Source organism: Myxine glutinosa, chromosome 7, assembly GCF_964187855.1.
Source record: "Myxine glutinosa chromosome 7, kmMyxGlut1.1, whole genome shotgun sequence".
In the NCBI taxonomy this organism is placed as follows: domain Eukaryota; kingdom Metazoa; phylum Chordata; class Myxini; order Myxiniformes; family Myxinidae; genus Myxine; species Myxine glutinosa.
Genome location: NC_136267.1, coordinates 146,264,148 through 146,281,662, shown reverse-complemented (window position 1 = coordinate 146,281,662; position 17,515 = coordinate 146,264,148). Strand labels below are relative to the sequence as shown.

Sequence of the window (17,515 nt, the reverse complement as noted above, 5' to 3'; positions counted from 1 at the left end):
GCTGACATACAGTAATTGCAAAAAACTTTAGGTGCAAAAGTCTCAGAGTCCTGGACCGGTTGGATGCAACTGGGTAGGGTGAGTACAAAGAGTGAAGGGTTCAGGATACAATATTTTGGAAGTAAAACACAGAAATGAAGAATTCAGTCATCTCACGAGCAGAATTGACTGTGGTGGTATTTAAGGTAAGGAGAGGATTGGAGGGGGAACATACACCAGAGAGACTTAACAAGGGACCACCAGATTTTAGAGGAGGGAGACAAGTTTGTAAGTTTAGTTTTGAGGTTGGACAGATGTCGTTTTCTGGCTCTCCCAAGAGTGGATACACACGTGTGGGCTTTGTGGGATGAGCTGATGTTGCCTTCGGTTGGATTTGCCTTCCAGGAAGAGAAAGCATGTTGTTCAAGGCAACTGCCTCACAGCAGGATTCAGTGTAAATTGTTGGGAGGAAGGGTATGATAACTAAAGACAAGATGGGATGAATCTGTGCATAAAGGAGAGCAGGTTTCTGTGTAAGAATTCCCAGGATGAGTTAATATCAGGGACGGTAGATATAGGAGAACAGGCCTGAAGTGCAATGGCTGCTTGCAGTCACTGTCGATTTGCCTGAGTGAACTTCCAGACTCGCCGGCACTGAGACTGTTCTCTGAGAATGGCCAGATAGATGTTGACCTTCACAAGCACATGCTCAGATGAACCAATGGGAGCAGAGGAGGAGCAGGAGACATTGATGGGAAAGTTCGTCATAACCAAATCCAGAAGGAAGGATTTGCCATTGACAGAAATGCGGGTTGGAAAGTTTACAGATTAATTCAGTCCCACAGAGTCCTTTGGCCTTTGCTGAAATTCCACATCTTATGAGAGAGGTTCCAGCACCCAGTAAATTGGCATGTTGGCAATTGAAATCACCTCGTGTGAGGATGAGAGAGTTGTGATCAGTGGTTAAAGGTGGTCCGTGTCACGTGAGAGATAGCTTTGTTGTTGGAGTCGTCACCGTTTGGAGGATGGTACAAGTTACAACACACAGGAAACAAGATGTGGGAGCAGAGGGGAAGTCACAATTTTTTTTGCGACTTCCTTGGTAGTCACAATCAATTGGGAGTTTTAAAGTGAAAAACCTTTCCTAATACTGTGAAGCACAAAGCACATTTAATGCATTTTAAAGCACATTTAACAATTGGTATATTTCCTGAGCACAATTGGTGCAAGGCCCAAAACTTGTATCAAGGGAGGCGCAAAGCGCCACTCCCTTATAAATGGGACAGTTTCCCCAGATGCAGCTTCAACATGGGGACTGAAAACTAGTTTCTCGGCTTCAACTGGACGAAATCGGCTGCAAGTTTCAGAAGTAAATGCTTTGCACATCGAGGTAATATGTTCCAAATTTCACCAACGTTCGTTTCCTCATTCTTGAGTTTTATTACGAAAACCGTCGAATTCACGTTGGTGTCTGTCCACCCATCCATCCGTTTCCCCGCCCCAAAGGTGTTGGCGCTCATATCTCAAAGGCGATACTAGGCAGGTTCACTATGTTAACAAATATAATTTCGTCAAAATTTTGGTAGATTAGCAAAACTATACATGTTTGGAATATTCAAAGCATGAGGAAAACAAAAATTAATGTTGGCATTTGCACAGACACCTGCATGGCCGCCATTTTGGATTTTCAAAATGGCCAACATAAAATACATATTTTGCGCTATCTCGGCTTCTAGTCAACCTAGAAACTTATTTAAATATGCTAATCCTATGTTTTCTGGGTCAAGGAATCCAATAAAGGCCTCAAAATAGTGCTCAGGATTATAGAAAAGCAACAAACAAAGAGAATTGAAAACAATTGTCTATATATTTGTGATATAACGGCATTACATAATACATGATTTTGCAAGTCCTTTGAAGTTATAGGTATGGGTTTATAAAGCAGGAAAGCAGCCTTGTTAGTATCAGATTGAACTATAAGTTCTATACACAGGATCTACTCGGTCTATACCATACAGGCATATGCTTTTACAGATCTTCATCACCGTCCTGAGTGTCATTTTCGCAAAGGTGTCTACACAAATGCGAACCTTAATTTTTGGTTTCCTCATGCTCTGAATATTCCAAAAATGTATAGTTTTGCTAATCTCCAAAAATTTTGAAAGAAAAAAACATAGTGAACCTCACGATACATTGAAACGAGCTGAAACTTGGAATATACATCAGCCAATAGGTCTATCGAATGGCTTTTGAAACAAATTCAAAATCTGCGCTCATTAAGGGAGTCTACAGGGGGTGCATTACATATATATGTTAAAACCCACCAGTAAGTAAAGTTTTTTGAACTGCAAGAATCAAATTGGCGCCCCTTTATATGAACTTTTCTAGAGCATTACTTGGTTCCTCTTAAGAACACAAGGGTAGACCAGCATGCACACAAGGCTTTTTGAATGTCCCTTCTTTTCTATTATTTGGCATTTTCTACAAGCTATGGCATGGAATGTCCCTTCTTTTCTAGAGTTTGCCGCACAGCACACACCATATAAAGGGACCTTTTCTATGCCCCTGACATTTTCCCCAAGAATGTAAATAGCATTCAAAGGAAGATCTCCCATAAAGTTGTCATGCATAAAATGGCATGTTCAAATCATAAACACATTCTTCATACGATTGATTTTCTTGCCTTCACCAATAGAGGCACCAAAATGGTAAAGCAATAAGTTAGAAACTACACAGAATCCTATAAGCAATATGAACGAGAGTTCTTGAACACCCACTCGTAAATGAGATTCACCTTTCCAGTGCAGGGTAGTTAGGGGAATTTTGCATATCTTATGGCAATGGTAGATCTCCTCAGTTACCACGAGCAGATTGATCGTCTCCAAAGTGGAGATCATCTGTGCCACGTCTTCAGGGCGCTTTCCCTCAACATTTATTCCATTGATCTGAAAGGCAGCAGGAAAATAAAAGTGCGAAAGAAGTTCAAAGACTAATTTGTAAGTAAAATGCAATATAAGGAGTGAGCTGTCAGGCATGTAATTTTTTGTATCGTCGAGACATTTGAGTCCATGTTCTCACATCCTGCTTTGCTACTTGTCCTCACAGCGCTCTTTTTACCTCTGCCACTGAAAGTGGATGGAGGTTATGTTTTCACCCCTGTCTGTCTGTCTGTTTGTCTGTCTCTGTCTGTCTGTTTGTCTGTCTATTTGTCTGTCTGTCTGTTTGTCTGTCTGTTTGTCTGTCTGTTTGTCTGTCTGTCTGTTTGTCTGTCTGTTTCTCTGTCTGTCTGTTTGTCTGTCTGTTTGTCTGTCTGTCTGTGAACAGGATATCTCAAAAAGTTGTGGACAGACTCAGCCGAAATTTGGTGTGTGACAAGAACGAATCAATTCGATTTCGGTGAAGATCCGGATTTGGATACAAGAATTGTTTTAACTTTGAAGTGATTCTTCACCATTAAGAGAGCGGGCCAAAAACATTATACACTGTACTGCATGGTATTTCAAAAAGTTGTGGATGAGTTGTGACAAAACTAGGTGGATGAGTTCGTTCGACAACAAGAACAAGCCCATTCAATTTTGGTTCAGCTCCGGATCGAGATCTGGCTTTGGTTTCAACAGCGTGCAGCCGAGCTAGGTGTGAGGCAGGAGCACCAGCCCAGAGGGGAGCACAGTCACAGTAGATAATGTAAGGTTGTGCTTTGCAATTATTGCAGGTCAAAATATTACATGAAACAACAAGGAAAGAGTGGGACAAAGGTGACTCAAATCTCCTGATTTATGGCTCAAAACCAGGTGTCCCATCATTGCATTATTAGACAAAGATAAGTTCACAATAAAACTTCAGGCAAATGACATGCCATGTTTTCTTGGTGGGCATTAAAGATCCCAAGGTGACCTTCATGAAGAACACTGAAAGGATCAAGTTGTCATCCTAATGAACAAACTATGTGGAGCCACCATCACAGTGCCAGGAAATCCTGGTTAGGGTAATCAAAAAAAGATCACTCGGCTTCATTGACAACAGTTTCAGTGCACGATAGAATGTCACAATATAAAAGTAAATCATGCTGTAGTGAGCGTTTCACCTTGATTATGTAAGCTCCATTCCACAGGCCAGCCTTTTCAGCTCGCCCCTTCACCTTCTTTACATAATGTTCCAGTTTGTCTTTGTTTGTGCACAAGGTGAAGCCGAAGCCTCTATGTCCTTTATCCAAGCAGCAAAGATATTGATGGTGGTTTGGGGAACAAGATTGAATTGCCTGATCGATGGAAAAAAAGGAAAAGCATTCATGACATCACACATAATCTGCTCAATCTATTTTTAATGCAGAGGTCGATGTTCATACATGTATTTGATGACAAAAAGGGCAGGAAGCCAAGAAGGTGGAAGCCAACAAACCACCGCGGTCAGCAAGCCAACATGCAAGCAAAGAAGGTGGAAGCCAACAAGGTTAACAAGCCAACATGCAAGCCAAGAAGGTGGAAGCCAACAAGGTTAACAAGCCAACATGCAAGCCAACAAGGTGGAAGCCAACAAGGTTAACAAGCCAACATGCAAGCCAAGAAGGTGGAAGCCAACAAGGTTAACAAGCCAACATGCAAGCCAACAAGGTGGAAGCCAACATACAAGCCAAGAAGGTGGAAGCCAACAAGGTTAACAAGCCAACATACAAGCCAAGAAGGTGGAAGCCAACAAGGTTAACAAGCCAACATACAAGCCAAGAAGGTGGAAGCCAACAAGGTTAACAAGCCAACATACAAGCCAAGAAGGTGGAAGCCAACAAGGTTAACAAGCCAACATGCAAGCCAAGAAGATAGGAGCGAACTCGCAATCCAAGAAGATAGAAGCCAACATGCAATCAAAGAAGATAGAAGCCAACAGGCAATCCAAGAAGATAGGAGCCAACAGGCAATCCAAGAAGATAGAAGCCAACATGCAATCAAAGAAGATAGAAGCCAACATGCAATCCAAGAAGATAGAAGCCAACATGCAATCCAAGAAGATAGAAGCCAACATGCAATCCAAGAAGATAGGAGCCAACATGCAATCCAAGAAGTTAGAAGCCAACATGCAATCCAAGAAGATAGGAGCGAACTAGCAATCAAAGAAGATAGGAGCCAACTAGCAATCCAAGAAGATAGAAGCCAACAGGCAATCCAAGAAGATAGAAGCCAACAGGCAATCCAAGAAGATAGGAGCCAACATGCAATCAAAGAAGTTAGAAGCCAACATGCAATCCAAGAAGATAGGAGCGAACTAGCAATCAAAGAAGATAGGAGCCAACTAGCAATCCAAGAAGATAGAAGCCAACAGGCAATCCAAGAAGATAGGACCCAACTAGCAATCCAAGAAGATAGAAGCCAACAGGCAATCCAAGAAGATAGAAGCCAACATGCAATCAAAGAAGATAGAAGCCAACAATCAATCCAAGAAGATAGGAGCCAACTAGCAATCCAAGAAGATAGAAGCCAACAGGCAATCCAAGAACATAGAAGCCAACATGCAATCAAAGAAGATAGGAGTGAACTAGCAATCAAAGAAGATAGGAGCCAACAGGCAATCCAAGAAGATAGAAGCCAACATGCAATCAAAGAAGATAGAAGCCAACAAGCAATCCAAGAAGATAGGAGCCAACATGCAATCCAAGAAGATAGGAGCGAACTAGCAATCCAAGAAGATAGAAGCCAACAGGCAATCCAAGAAGATAGAAGCCAACATGCAATCCAAGAAGATAGGAGCAAACTAGCAATCAAAGAAGATAGGAGCCAACAAGCAATCCAAGAAGATAGGAGCCAACATGCAATCCAAGAAGATAGGAGCCAACATGCAATCCAAGAAGATAGGAGCCAACTAGCAATCCAAGAAGATAGAAGCCAACATGCAATCAAAGAAGATAGAAGCCAACATGCAAGCCAAGAAGATAGGAGCGAACGAGCAATCCAAGAAGATAGGAGCGAACTAGCAATCCAAGAAGATAGAAGCCAACAGGCAATCCAAGAAGATAGAAGCCAACATGCAATCCAAGAAGTTAGAAGCCAACATGCAATCCAAGAAGATAGAAGCCAACATGCAATCAAAGAAGATAGAAGCCATCATGCAATCCAAGAAGATAGGAGCCAACTAGCAATCCAAGAAGATAGGAGCCAACATGCAATCCAAGAAGATAGGAGCCAACTAGCAATCGAAGAAGATAGGAGCCAACTAGCAATCAAAGAAGTTAGAAGGCAACATGCAATCCAAGAAGATAGAAGCCAACATGCAATCCAAGAAGATAGGAGCCAACATGCAATCCAAGAAGATAGGAGCCAACTCGCAATCCAAGAAGTTAGAAGCCAACATGCAATCAAAGAAGTTAGAAGCCAACATGCAATCCAAGAAGATAGGAGCCAACAGGCAATCCAAGAAGATAGAAGCCAACATGCAATCAAAGAAGTTAGAAGCCAACATGCAATCCAAGAAGATAGGAGCCAACTAGCAATCCAAGAAGATAGGAGCCAACATGCAATCCAAGAAGATAGAAGCCAACATGCAATCAAATAAGTTAGAAGCCAACATGCAATCCAAGAAGATAGGAGCCAACTAGCAATCCAAGAAGATAGGAGCCAACATGCAATCCAAGAAGATAGAAGCCAACATGCAATCAAAGAAGTTAGAAGCCAACATGCAATCCAAGAAGATAGGAGCCAACATGCAATCCAAGAAGATAGGAGCCAACTAGCAATCCAAGAAGATAGGAGCCAACGAGCAATCAAAGAAGTTAGAAGCCAACTAGCAATCCAAGAAGATAGGAGCCAACATGCAATCCAAGAAGTTAGAAGCCAACATGCAATCCAAGAAGTTAGAAGCCAACATGCAATCCAAGAAGATAGGAGCCAACGAGCAATCAAAGAAGTTAGAAGCCAACATGCAATACAAGAAGTTAGAAGCCAACATGCAATCCAAGAAGATAGGAGCCAACATGCAATCCAAGAAGATAGGAGCCAACTAGCAATCCAAGAAGATAGGAGCCAACATGCAATCCAAGAAGATAGAAGCCAACATGCAATCCAAGAATGCTCTGCGCATGCGCAAGATTGGAGGTCTCGTCTCTTCAAAGCTGTCCATGCACGCTCGCTTTCGAAGTTAAGTAACTTTTCACAATTGTGTTTTTGTCGAAACTGGTCTTGTATGTACCTATTGGGGTGTCTTTAATAGTATTCTTGGCGTTAGTTTTTTGTACCTGTGTACAGAATCGTCGGTCTTTCTCATCGTGTATTCTGAGGCCTAAGTGTAGTACTAGGCTACTGTGTCCAACCTTGGCTTTAGGCTTTGTTTTTGTCTCAGCGGTTCTCCGATCACGCTGAAATTTTTTCCGGTCTCTGTTTTCACGGTCTTTTCATCCCATACTTCCTTGTTTTAAAATCTCAAAAAAAAAAAAAAAAAACCAAAAACATTTCCTTCCGTTTTTATTCGTTTATTCGTTCTTAGTTGTTCGTTCGTTCATTCTTCGACCACGCTGTTTGTGATCACGTTGTTAAAAAATGTCTCATCTGAACCCTGAAGACCTGTATTCTGTCATTTTCTATAACACCTTTTTCTTCTTCTTCTATAAAAGGATGCTTTCGACTTGCTCACCAAATCCATTCATTCCACAAAAAAAATTCCATCTCTAATAGTGCATCTTTCATTCATTCCCTAAACTCTCCAGCACTCCATCCTCCCTCCAGCGTCCTCAAACGTATTTTTGACTCGAATGTCTCAAGAAACTCATTTTGCAATAAATGTTCGTTTCCCATTAATCGTACATTTTTCAAAATCCCATCACCCCAAAATCCCATTTCCCATCACCCCTCCCCTCTAAATCTACCCCCTTGCCCATCCCCTCCAAACCATCCCCATCACCCATCTCTTTCAAATCTTCCCCCTTGCCCCTCCCCTCCAAATCTTCCCAATCACCCATTCCTTTCAAATCTCCCCCCACACCCCTCCCCTCCGAGACTCTCCCTCGCTCCTCCCCTCCTAGACTCCCCTCTCACCCCTCCCCCTCAAAGCGTCCTCCCCGCTTCTTCCCCCTTCCAACTTTCACCTTCATCTCCCTCAACCTTCTGCCTCGCTCTTCCCCCTCGTCAAATAACACCTCACTGCGCCTCTCCCAATCACCATCAAACCTTTTGTCTGCCCCATCCTTCCCTTTCTCCGAGCTATTCTGTAATCTCTGACACACCTTCAACAGCTCTCCCTACTTCTTCCTCCTCTTCCACATCTTACCCTACCGCTCCCCCCCCCTGTTCTGTATCCGATGCTCCCCCTTCCTCTTCCTTAACAGTATGGACCTCAAACATCCGGGGCCTTCGCTCAAACATGTCTGATCTCTCCATACAGGTTGCTTCTGACAAACCAGACGTGATCGGCTTAACAAAAACTTTCCTCCTTCATGATGTCTCTGATTCCTTGGTATCTCTCCCAGGTTACTCCCTACTCCGGTATGATAGACCTGAGCCTCGTCCTGGAGGTGGGGTTGCTATCTTTATAAAAAACTCTCTTCCTCACTCGCCCTGCACTGCCCTCTCTCCACCTCACCCCCAGGAATACCTTTGGCTACGGCTTCCCCTTCGCTCCCACCTTTTGTTCATATGTGTGTTGTACCGTCCACCAAACAGTGATGACTCCATCTACATCTCGCTGTCTGAGAATATGGACCAACTTCTATCTACCCATCCCAACTCTCTCTTCCTCATATGTGGTGATTTCAACTGTCACCATGCCAGTTGGCTGGGTGTGGGTACCTCTCTCACCAGCCATGGCTCTTCAGCAAAGGACTTCTGTGACTCACTGGGACTGACACAAACTGTCAATTTCCCGACCCGGATTTCAGTCAACGGAGCATCTTCTCTTCTGGACTTGGTTATGACTAACTTCCCTGAAAATGTCTGCTGCTCTTCTTCTGCTCCAATCGGCTCTTCTGATCATATGCTTGTTAAAGTGGACATCTCTCTGACCATTCTCAGAGAGCCTCCTCAGCGTCGACGAGTCTGGCATTTCACTAAGGCCAACTGGCACGGTCTTCAAGCAGCCATCAATCATCTGGACTGGTCTCCCATCTCTACTGCCTCTGACATAAATTCTTCCTGGGAATTCTTCCAAAGCAAACTGCTCTCTCTCATGCACAGATTTATCCCATCTCGTCTTCTGTTGTCATACCCTTCCTCCCGTCCATGGTACACGGGATCTTGTGGTGAGGCTATTGCCCAGAAACAACTTGCTTTCGTCTCCTGGAAAGCAAATCCAACGGAAGGAAATCTCATTTCCTTTCACAAAGCCCGAAACAAGTGTGTGTCCACCCTCAGGAGAGCCAGGAAACAATATCTCTCCGTTCTCAGGACCGAACTCTCTTATCTGTCTCCCTCTTCCAAATCCTGGTGGCGTCTGGTCAAATCTGTTTCTGGTGTTTGTTCCGCCTCCATCCCCTCCCTCACCTCAAATGGCCACACGGCTGACTCCGCACGTGAAAAAGCTGAATGCCTCAACTCTGTGTTTGCCTCTAAATCTTGTGTCCCAAACCCATCCCTCTCTGTACCCACCGTACCCAGTCGTACCCAGCTGCTCCTGTACTCTGTGTCCTTTCCTCCTGACAAGGTGGAAAAGTTTCTGTCAACCCTCGACTCGGATTCTGCAACTGGACCTGACGGCATCAGCCCACGGGTCCTAAAATCCTGTTCTTCCGCTCTTTCACTCCCTCTCTCTGTTCTCTTCACCCTCTCTTTTGCTCAAGGTCATCTTCCATCTGCTTGGAAATCTGCCAACATCACCGCTTTGCACAAACAAGGTGCAAAAACAGATCCCAGCAACTACAGACCAATCAGCCTTCTCCCAATTATCAGCAAAGTCATGGAATCCATCATTGCTTCAGATATGAAATCTTTCCTCTTCTCCAATGGCTTGATCTCTGATCATCAATTTGGTTTCAGACCTGGACACTCTACTCTGGACATGCTGCTTCTGCTTTCTCAACAATGGATGGAGGTCCTCAATGCCAAACAGGAAATTAGAGCAGTCTCCCTTGACATATCACGTGCCTTCGATACGGTCTGGCACCCCGCTCTGCTCACCAAACTCTCCTCTTTTGGTATCCATGGAAATCTCCACGCATGGCTGGCGGACTTCCTCTCTAGTCGTAGTCAACGTGTGGCCCTGAATGGGTTTCTCTCATCTCCTCTTCCTGTTCAGGCTGGAGTTCCACAAGGCAGTGTTCTAGGCCCTGTCCTTTTTCTGGTCTTCATCAATGATCTCTCTGACTCTCTTGAAAATCCTCTGTATTTCTTTGCTGATGACTCTACTCTCTGTCGCTCCATTCTTCATCCCTCAGATCGGCAGTCTGCTGCCTCCTCACTCTCTGCAGACCTGGACAAAATCACAGACTGGGCAAACAAGTGGAACATGTCTTTCAATCCTGACAAATCTCACACTCTTACGATGTCTCTCCGAAAAGACCGACTGGACAACCCTCCCATCCACTTTCTGAATAATCCTCTCCAAGAAGTTCTGTCACTCAAGCTTTTGGGTCTCACTATCTGCCATGATCTTTCCTGGGAAAACCACATTTCAAATCTGGCCTCCAAAGCCAGTCGCCGACTGGGCATCCTCAGTCGTGCGAAGTCCTTCCTTGGCACACCTGAGCTCCTCACCACATACAAGGCTTTCATCCGCAGCTCAATGGAATACTGCTCTCCCCTCTGGGCTGGTGCTCCTGCCTCACACCTAGCTCGTCTTCACGCTGTTGAAACCAAAGCATTCAGAATCATTGGAATCTCCCGCGATGAAGCTAACTCCAAGGGCCTCTCACTCACTCACCGCAGGCAGGTTGGTGGTCTTTCCATCTTCTACCGACTCCTCTCTGGCCTTGCCCCCCCAGCTCTCTCTGGGCTCTGTCCCGCAAATATTCCTACAGGTCGCACAAGATCTGCCTGCAACCCTCTTCTGGTCAAACTGCCAAAATCAAGACTCTCTGCTCACCTTCACTCCTTCATTCCTCTTTTCTCCCGCCTCTGGAACAAACTCTCTCACTCTCTTCAATCCCACTCCACCCTCCAGGTCTTTAAAACAGCTGTTCACCACCATCTCTTATCTTCCCCCATCCAAAACCTTGATCTTTTCTACCCCCGCTAATTTCACCCCAATTCCACTTTTTTGAAATACCAACTTCTGTCCTGGAAGTCATTGGTGTCCTTGTGTTTTATACTTCTCCCTCCACCCCCCCCCCCCCTTCCCATGCCTCCTCCCCCCAAGCCCTCTCCCTTCCACACATCTCCCTGCTCTCAAATGTTGTGTTTGTGTGCTTCACCTTCTCTCCCCATCTTGTTTTCCGCTCCCGCTTTTTATATATTTTGTTTGTCTGGTTGATTTGTTTGTGAAGTAAATGTTAGCTCTTTCACGAGCCTCGATTCAGTATACAAAAAAAAAAAAAAAAGAAAAAAAAAAAAAAGGATCAGCAAGCCAAAAAGGTGGAAGTCAACAAGATCAGCAAGCCAACATTGATAAAAGGAATATGCTGTCAAAAAATAACAGACACGAGTAGATGAGCCTGGCATTAGTTGGTGGACATTAAATATCCCATGGTGTCCTTCACGAAGGTTAGTCGAGTTATCGTCGGCACCCTGAACAAATTACAAAGTTCTGCGAGAACAGACAGAAAAAAAAAAACTGCAACAGTAGCACATCCGTACTCGCAGCAACAACTACATTGACGCAAACCTGCAGCCAGCTGCCGTATATGAGAAGAAAAGAAAGAAGAAGAAGAAGAAGCAGCCTGGACCCAACATATAACAATCAGTCAGATGACCTAAGGCTGTAGTGCCTCGACTCTATTGACAAAATAATCTTCAATAATTAGCTGTCCTAACATTCTTTAAGTCAAGTGGCAATTCCAGTTTATACATCCCACCAACCGTTCAGGTTGATGAAGAATCTCACATTTGTCTTTATCTATTTTTTTTACAACAAATGGATGAGTTTGTGTGTGTGTGTTTGAGGCATACTTTTTGTGTGTATTAATTACATACATCTATTAATTAATTATGTCTTACATACTATTGTAATGTACCTTTTAACTATTTAGACTGCTGAGACCCCTTTCACGTTTGAAGACCCTTTAAGACCCCTCAGAACTTTAAGACCCCAAAGACCCCTAAAACACAGGGGATCCAAAAGTCCTCGAGGATCCAAAGCACCCAGAAGACCCAAAAGTCATGGAGGACCCAAAAGTCTTTAAGGACCCAAAAGACCCAGAAGGCCCAAAAATTCTCGAGGACCCAAAAGACCCAGAAGGCCCAAACATTCCTGAGGACCTAAAAGACCCAGAAGACACAAAAGATCCTGAGGGTCCAAAAGACCCAGAAGAGCCAAAAGTTCCTGAGGACCCAAAAGACCCAGATGACCCAAAAGCACCGAAACCAAAAAGGCCCAGATGACCCAAAAGTACCCAAGGACCCAAAATACCCTGAAAACCCCAAAGACCCTGAGGACTCAAATGACCCAAAAGTCCCCAAGGACCCAAAAGACCCAAAAGTCCCCAAGGACCCAAAAGTCCCCGAGGACCCAAAATACCTAGATGACCCAAAAGTACCCAAAATACCCCGATTATCCCGAATATCCCAAAGACCAAAAAGACCCAAAAGACCCAAACGTCCCTGACAACCCAAAAGATCCAGAGGGCCCAATAGAACAAGAGGACTAAAAACACCCAGACCCAAACGACACTGAAGACCCAAAAGTCCTCGAGCACCCAAAAGACTCCAATGACCCAAAAGAGTCAGAGTCTGGCAGACAGGTATGCTACAACGCGGTGAAGACCAATGAAGATTTGGTCCAATCTACCAATCGGCCCACTTGTTATGCTAAAGTCTCATCTCAAGGTATATGGAATCCCTCTCTGCTTTGGTCGGCTACTCTGTTGTTATTCGTGTTTTTATTTTAAGCTCAACGGCTTGGTGATTTGACTTTGGGATGCAATGAATTGTGAACTTAGAAACCATATAGCATCACAACAGTGTGGTGGAAAAGGTGCAAAGAAAGTCATAGTATTGGAATGAAAACACTTACCTTGTGAGATTTCTTAATTGGAGATTTGTCACACCTTTGAGAACACACACGCACACACACATGATTTTACGCCATGCTTTAATTCAACTTCATAAAGAGATCTATGAGCAAGGAGCACAACTTGAGGCAGGATTTGACAATAATATCAGGAATGAAACATCGCAACAAAACATCGTTTCAATAAACAACAATTGGAATACATTTACATTGTTGAAAAATAAATGTTAAAATTAGGAATTTTCATCTTCCCACCAAACCTTTCATATACTCACTGGACAATTGTCATATATTTGCACCACCTTAGCAGAAATACAGCCATTAATTACAACAGTCAATGTAAAAACAGATCCTCTCAACCAAAGGTCCAGTGAGCTTATTTCCAATCCAAGCAAAATGATGAAATCCATTGTTTCTACTGATGTCAAGTCTTTCCGCTTTTCAAAACGCCTGATCTCTGACTATCAATTTGGATTAAATTCTGGTCACTCAAGCAATGAGTCTGGCATCCTGCACTGTTTGTCAAGCTCACTTCTGGTGGCATACAAAGTTACCTTCCTACCTTTGCTTTCTTACTTCCTCCACTTGCACAGTCAATGTGATGTTATGAATGGAACGCTCTCCTTCTCTCTCCTCTCCCAGTGGAGGCTTGAGGTCCCCAAGGTGTGTGTTGGGCCCAGGCGTGTTCCTCCACTTCATAAATGACCACTCTGATGCTCTTGGAAACACTCTCTGCCTCTTTGCAAATGACTCCATTTGTGTTGTACAATAACCCAATATGGTTGCCAGACCACGTGACCGATGACATCATAAATTTACATTGTCTAATATAATTGTTCCGTAGATCATGCTCAGGAAATTTCAAAATGATCGGACTATGGTGAAAATTCCGTGTCCATCGGACCAACAGTTGCAGAGAAAAAAAAATCATACTGATTGGATAAAGCATTGTACTTGTCGAATTATGACGTCATAATGAAGGCATCGAAGACATCATCATTAACATATCCTATTCCCCATGGGGAGTACTTGACAATGAGCAATGTTTAATTATTTCCCATTGAGCGGTTTCGGAGATGTCGAGGTGCAATGATTTTCCAAGATGGCGGCCATACCACGTGACATATGACGTCATAATTATCGCTAAAAAAATGTTCTGCAGGCGGTGGAGCTCCTATGATGCAAAATTTCGTGACAATCAGAACAATGGTTGCCGAAAAAATGAATTTAAAACATGCAGACACGAACGACATATGTAAGTACCCATGGCATACGTACGACACAAGCAAATGATCGCTTAACCCCGCTTTTCACTTCCTGAGTGCAGGATAAATCAAATCAAAAGATTCTATCTTTGGGCAACGTAAATGTTTCGACAAATACAGCATACCTGACATAAAACAGCATGTAGGCCTTTTGTTTCAGTACAGTCGTGATTTTTACTTCCTTTACATCTTCATTCTTCTTCATATACCAGGCTCGATTACTTCCCTGCAAGAGCAATTATTGCAATACTAATGAGTACAAAGGAAACAGAAAAAGAGCAATCAGCATTTAACAAAATTAAAACGATGTCAAAAAGGTTTGACAAATATTGATATCTTTGGTGAGTTAGCATTAAGCTGTCTATGAGATTATCTGGATCAGAAAGCAGAAAATTCCAAGAGTGTTTCAATATTGATTGATTGCACGGCACTACACACACCCACAAACTAATTCCGGCAGATGGGAGGCCAAGTTCAACACTGATCTGAGGGACGGCGCACACACACTGACACTGATGAATCACCCTGCCTGCGAAACACCAGGATGACAGTTTATAGCGTCATTGGCGTGTGTGTGTGTGTAACCTTTCTCAGAGATGGCTGAACGGATCTTCCATCAAACTTTCAGAGGTTCATCAGTGAATGTCGTGGAGTGTTTTAGGCAAAAATAAATTTGATAATTTTGAAAAAAAAAGTTCGATTCAGTATATATATATATATATATATATATATATATATATATATATATATATATACACTACATGGTCAAAAGTATGTTTACACCCAAGCATCATGCCTGTTTGTGCTAGTCGAACACCGAATTACAAAATCATGGGTTGGTCCCCCCTTTGCTGCTGTAACAGCCTCCAGTCTTCTGGGAAGACTTTCGACTATATGTTGGAACATTGCTGCGGGAATTTGCTTCCATTCAGCCACAAGAGCGTTAGTGAGGTCGGGCACTGATATTGGGCGATTAGGCCTGGCTCACAGTCGGCATTCCAATTCATCCCAAAGGTGTTTGATGGGGTCGAGGTCAGGGCTCTGTGCAGGCCAGTCAAGTTCTTCCACACGGATCTCGACAAACCATTTCTGTATGGACTTCGCTTTGTGCACTGGGGCATTGTCATGCTGAAACAGGAAAGAGCCTTCCCCAAAACTGTTGCTACAAATTTGGAAGCACACAATTGTCTAGAATGTCATTGTATACTGTAGCGTTAAGATTCCCCTTCACTGGAACTAAGGGGCCCAGCCCGAACCATGAAAAACAGCCCCAGACCATTATTCCTCCTCCACCAAACTTTAAAGGTGGCACTATACATTTGGGCAGGTGGCGTTCTCCTGGCATCCACCAAACTCAGATTCATCCCGCGGAGTGCCAGATGGTGAAGTGTGATTCATCACTCCCGAGAACGCGTTTCCACTGCTCCAGAGTCCAATGGCGGCAAGCTTTACACCACTGCAGCCGATGCTTGGCATTGCGCATGGTTATCTTAAGCTTTTGCGCGGCTGCTCGGACACGGAAACCCATTTCATGAAGCTCCTAACGACCAGTTGTTGTGCTGACGTTGCTTTCAGAGGCAGATTGGAACTCAGTAGTGAGTGTTGCACCGAGGACAGACGATTTTTACGCGCTTCAGCACTCCGCGGTCCCGTTCTGTGAGCTTGTGTGGCCTACCACTTTGTGGCTGAGCTGATGTTGCTTCGAGACGTTTCCACTTCACAATAACAGCACTTACAATTGACCGGGGCAGCTCTTACAGGGCAAAAACTTGACGAACTGACTTGTTGGAAAGGTGGCATCCAATGATGGTGCCACGTTGAAAGTCACTGAGCTCTTAAGCTCGGCCCAATCGACTTCAAAATGTTTGTCGATGGAGAATGCATGGCTGTGTGTTTGATAATATATACCTGTCAGCAATGGGTGTGGCTGAAACAGCCAAATCCACTAATTATAATGGGTGTCTGCATACTTTTGGCCATGTAGTGCAAATATGTACAGTATATATATATATATATATATATATATATATATATATATATATATATATATATATATATATATATATATTAATTGTAAAGATACAGGTGCACACAAAATAGTTTAATTTGAAACGAATTAAATAATTCAACTATCACAGAACATGGTTATACGAGCTGTTGAGAAGGACAGTACTTACTTAAGTGGCCATCATAGACGGGCCCTTCAGCTAGTGATTATAATGGATGCAAGTGGACATATTTATATTGCACATTTATGTGCCATCTCGTTCTTCTATGAGCCAGGCCTTTGTGTACAAAATAATAATAATAAGGGGACAGAAGCATGTTATCTTCCCATCAACGTAAACATCTATGACAGCTATACCTTGACATATGAGAGATAACTGCCCGATGTGCAGTCTTCGCCAGTGTGTACAATGACGGCGTAAAGCTTGTACATCAGTTTGGCCTTGCAGGGGTGTGTTAGGTATGGCCGCAGGTCCAGCTCTTTGGAGAACTTAACATTCTGAAAGGGAAGGAAAAACAGGAACACTTTAGGAAATGTTGTGTCATGCCACCCTGGTATGTATGCATTTGCCTTCCAATAATAAACTGAATCTCCTGCTTTGAAAAAAGGCAAAAGTATAACTGTCTCCTGTATCCTGGAACTCAAACTATGTACTGAAAACATACTGTTTCTACTATATGAACTATTTCCAAACAGAGGGGAATTTTGCATAGTGCTGCCTTTCCATAGCTTGCCCTTCAGCGCCCATCCCAGTTGCCTGGAGGGAATTAGAAGACAAAACATAGTGAGGCCTGGTACAATATGTACACCAGACAAGAAGCAGAAGTAAAATGACCTCCTCTCAAAGTGAAAAATGAGTCAGCTGGGTTTTTATTGACAACCCATTGTTGAGAGTGTAACTCTCATCAAACTTCCAGAAGCTTATAATCCAAATCTCCTGTGATTTCTCATGGGATCTAATAATATCCTCATCAGATTCTCATGAGGTTTCATGAGATATGCATCTGAGATTTTGTAAACAAAGTCTCGATGTATTCCATTGTGCCTAATTTTCACTACTTCCATTGTGGCCAACATATAATTAACCTTGTCAATCTTCCCGTTGACGGACTTGTCAAAACGCTTGAGCACCAAGGTCAGAACGTTCGGCGGATCGTGGATGGAGTGAGCGTGATAATCATACTTTGCA

General features: G+C 43.4%; 1 long non-coding RNA gene across 1 annotated transcript; it reads right to left on the bottom strand.

Annotated features, from left to right (window-relative positions):
- Positions 1 to 2,820: 2,820 nt before the first annotated feature.
- LOC144892845 (uncharacterized) lies at positions 2,821 to 13,221 on the bottom strand. The gene is made up of 3 exons (XR_013623990.1): positions 13,057 to 13,221; positions 4,064 to 4,237; positions 2,821 to 2,924 (listed from the first exon to the last, which is right to left on the bottom strand). It is a non-coding gene; the product is annotated as an uncharacterized LOC144892845 (long non-coding RNA).
- Positions 13,222 to 17,515: the final 4,294 nt, after the last annotated feature.